Here is a 4533-nt window from a genome sequence, read left to right on the forward strand (position 1 = left end):
TTGCCTTTCCCCCTTGCTGACAGCTGTCACAGGCATGTAATTGCTGTAAAATCAGTGCCTATTTCTGGGTGGAGCAAACACTGAGATTTGAATAGTTCCCGCTCTTACCTGGATTCCACCTCTTTCCCTACCCCCATCAAAGATGTTGAGACTCGAACGCCAGGTGAAGTTGAATTTGAGAAAACCAACGAGCACTTTTCTTGTGTCACCAGGTGGGTTAACGGTCGGGATCCCACTAGCTCCTGTGAACTGCTGCAGCTGAGAGAGATCACGGACGTCTGTTGGCAGAGGAAAGCAGTACTTTTATTTTCCTTATCAGTCTTTGATCTATTTCTGCAGGGTCTAGGAGAATTTAGAAGTGCTGCCAGTCTGTTCGTACATTCAGATTGGTGTGAAAAAAGTATTTGTGCAGCTAAGTTCTTGGACTTAAAGTCTCAAGGTCTCTCTCTCTCTCTCTCTCGCTCTCTTTTTTAACTGATCTCCCAGAGATACATTTTTTTCTCTTTTGTGTTATTACTGGAGAATGGGTCCTCTCCCGGCATGTTGTCCAGGTTCCTGATGTCTCAAACAAAGAATTGAGTAAGACACCGAAATACATTAGAAAAGTTTTCTTAGGAAGGAAAGTCCACATCCAGACGTGGAAGCGGGCCTGAGCAAGAGAAGCGTGGCTCAAAAGGCCCGGTAGCCAAGACTTCAGACTTTTTATCCCCTTTTGCTGTGTTTGGTTACTTAGACTGGGCTTCTTTGATTGACAAGGAAGATTGACAGCACCCAGTGAGTCATCATTTTGCGTTCTGAACATGTTTGTTCCCAGCATTCAGTCTGTTATAATATGAATGAACTTCCAGGCATAGGCAGCATATTATAATGATGGTCTAATGAGACCCAGGTGAGTGAAGGGCGTTGGGGTCTTCATTGCCCATGTGCCAGTCACTGGCTTAAACTGGTACCTAATTCTCTGCCTACTGGTTTCTTTGTGTGACTTAAAAAAAATGCCTCCTGGCTTGCTTAATCGTGGGCGGATTAGGGTGGACCCTGTCTAGGATAGGATGACCTCCGTGTCTTTGCAGGCAGACCCGAAACCCCCTCACTGTCCCGCCTACCTCTTTTCTAAGAGCCACGAACCGCCTTGTTAGTGTGGATGTGGAGGGACGGAGGTCTGTTCTTCTGTATCTGCTTCCTGCTTAGGATGGCCCTAGTCCCTGACCACAGGGTGCCTTAGGCTTTTGCCGCCCCCTCCTTTTGCCGCCATCCAGCCAGGGTGCCACTGGACGTCCTCGGGCGCTGATCGCTTGTGGCCTCGGGCTCGTGGGGCAGGCGACAGAGCCCAAGGGCTGCGGGAACGTCCATGCGCCCCGCGCCACCGCCCACCGCCACCTGCTCCCCTGCAGCCGGCCGTGGGCTATTACGTCCGTCCACTCTCGGCCCGACCCTTCCTGGGCTCCGAGGGGCCAAGCCCCAAGGGCGGAGGCCAATGGGCGGAGGGCGAGGTCTTGGGGCGAAGTGCTATCTGCTGCTGTGGCTGGTGTCCGAGCAATTTCTCACTTGCAGCAAATGCACAGGCTTCCCAGGACCTGGGGCTTTGTAGGGAATGTTCAATCTTCTGCGCGTCGTTGGGTACAGACGTTTGACAAGCACTCTGGGTTCCGTGGAGCTCCTTGGAGTGGCTCCATGTCCTGAGCATCTTTTGTCAGCTCTGGAGGAGGTTGGGCAGCATGAAGCATCAGAAGCCGCTGTCCCCACCATCCTGACTTTTTTCTTGGGGTCAGGTGCAGAGTATTTCAAGACCATTGTTCGGAAAGCGTGCAGGGGTGTGGGGCGGTGGCAGATGACGCTGGTTAAGAGCACCTGCTCTGGTCATCAATTGCCCCGTGTTCAAACCTGGCTCCTCCCCCCACCACGTGTGCCCAATTGCCTCATTCTCACAGGCGGTTGCAGGAGGAGCCGGGTTTGAACACGCAGCAGTTTCTACCCTGCCTCTTACTACCTCAGCTTCTCAGTTACCTGTGGATGGTCCTAACGATATTCACCTCCGAGGGTTTCGGTGTAGATACAAAGTCATTTCATGTAAGTGTCAGCCCTTATTTTTTCCGAGGTCCTTAGGTTCAGAAGTTGCAGTGGGATTTAGGGGGCAGGGACAGAGGGAGGGGGCCTGAGCCCTTTCATGCGTCCCGCAGCCGCAGCAGTTCACCCCCGTGGAACGCGACGGCCCTGAGAGATGCCTGGCCAATGCTGGGGGCTGGGGACCGCTCAAAGTTGATCCCGGGACTCCACATCTCTCCCTCGCCTGCCCCGTAGTCCGCCGGGGTGGTCCGAGGGCAGCAAATAGGCCCCGGAGCTGCGTGCAGCTTCAGGCCCCTCACGGCCCTCCACGCCCATGCCCGGTGTCACAGAACACAGCGCTGGCCACCAGGCGCTGACGTGGCCGAAACAGACACAGCCGTCTGCAGGCCTTTGCAGGAATCCATGAGCCGACTGGACACGCGGTCATGACCTTGGAGAGGGAGCATTGTCCCTCGGTGCCCTCCCCGCCTTCAGATGTGGCTGGGGGCGAGGTTGGTGCTCTTGGGGTCTCAGGCCTGTGAGACCCGGGCCCCTCCTGCTCCCCCAGGCATCGCATGTAGGAAGAGGCTGCGAGTTTTGTAAAGAAATATATTTGCCCTTGGGGTATCTCAGCTTCTGACTGCAGAGTAGGGGTGGAGAGGGGAGATGTGAGAATTGAGAGGGGGGTGCTGTCGTTGGCACCCGTGTGCATTTCTGGGCATGTCTGTGATTGGGGGACAGGTTGGGGTTCAGGCTTAAGGAAAACTCCAATACTCTAAAGCAGCGTGAGGGGGGAACTGTGGAGTGGTAGTGAGCAGCCTGTGGGGTCGGCGTAGAGATTCTGCACAGGAAGTCTCTGGCGGTATGGTGGACAGGGGTTTCTCAGAGCATGGTCCGCTGCCTGGGGGGACCCCTGAGGCTGCTGTGGGTACATCAGGGCTGGCCGGGTGCCGACACCTGAGACCTCTGGGTTCTGAGATGGGGTGTCTGAGGTCTTGGTTCAAAGCCGGGGTCTCTGGGTACTGAGCAGCAGCTAGGACAGAATACGGGGAGGCGGGGGCACAGCCGGGGTCTCAGGCCTCTTGGATGAGAAGGGACCAGGTCGCATTGTGGCTCTGGAAGGCTCTCTGTCCACACTCTGATTCTGTCACTTATTAGGCATGTGATCTCCTCTCTGAGACTTAGTTTACTTATTTTTGAATGAGCATCCAGGGACCCCTATGACCATCCCAGGAATGAAAGTGACCGCGGATAGGTGACTGCTCTAGTCTAGAAGTTTCTTTTCAAATTGAAAAATCAAGAAGGAGCAGAGTCCTACGGAAGGAGCCACGGGGCTTCTTGATGAGCTGGAACACTGTCTCATTGTGGCTCTGGGACCCCCTGTGTCCACTCTCCGGGAACGCGGATGTGCTTGGAACGGCCTGCCTTCCGTAAAGACCTGAGGGCAACACAGCCTTAATTCCTAAAAATCCACCATAAATATATGTGCATATATATTCATATATATATGCATATACATATATGGTAGCTCTGGCATTAAGCACTCAGTCCCCGTCCATTTTGAGCCACAAGTGCAGACTTTTGAGAAATTGCTCACTTGCAGCAAATACACAGGCTTGTCAGGCCCTGGGGCTTTGTGGGCAATGTTCAGTCCTCTGCGGGTAGTGGGTACATACGTTTGACAAGCTCTCAGGGTCCCATCGAGCTCCTTGAAACAGAAAATGGGTCTCTGTATCCTTCTGCAGACTTCAGGGCCACCCACAGGCAGTGTGCCCAGCGATGCTTTGGGCCACCCTTCCATCGTCCCATGTGCCCCTCCATCCTTGTCGAGGAGGAAGCCAAAATGGCATCCTTCGCCTGGTAGAAAGAGGTCAGTTTGGCAAACTTCAGACACCTGTTGGGCTGTATGTGACTCTGTCACTTATTAGCTGTGTGATCACATGTATGAGACTCAGTTTTCTGAATTTTGAATGAGTGTACAGGAACCATGACGAGCAGCCCAGGCAGAAAGGTGAAGGAGAGGGAGGTATCTGCTCCAGTCCAGAGGTCTGATATCAAATTGAAAAAGTAGGAAGGAAGAGAGGCCACGGGACGGAGCCCCGAGGCCTCTTGGATGAGCTGGGACACTGTCTCATTATGCCTCTGGGACACCCTGTGTCCACAATCCCGGAAAGCGATGTGCTTTGAACGGCCTGCCTTCCCTAAAGACCTGAGGGCAACACAGCCTTTTTTCCTAAAAATCCACCATATATATATGTGCATATATATTCATTTATATGCACATATATATATGGTAGCTCTGGCATTAACACTCAGTTCATGACCATTTTGAGCCAAAAGTGCAGACTTTTGAGAAATTGCTCACTTGCGGCAAATACACAGGCTTGTCAGGCCCAGGGCCTTAGTGGGCAATGTTCGGTCCTCTGCGGGTAGTGGGTCGATACGTTTGACAAGCTCTCAGGGTCCCAATGAGCTCCTTGGGACAGAAAA

The sequence above is a fragment of the Pteropus medius genome, unplaced genomic scaffold (assembly GCF_902729225.1).
Source record: "Pteropus medius unplaced genomic scaffold, Ma_sr-lr_union100, whole genome shotgun sequence".
In the NCBI taxonomy this organism is placed as follows: domain Eukaryota; kingdom Metazoa; phylum Chordata; class Mammalia; order Chiroptera; family Pteropodidae; genus Pteropus; species Pteropus medius.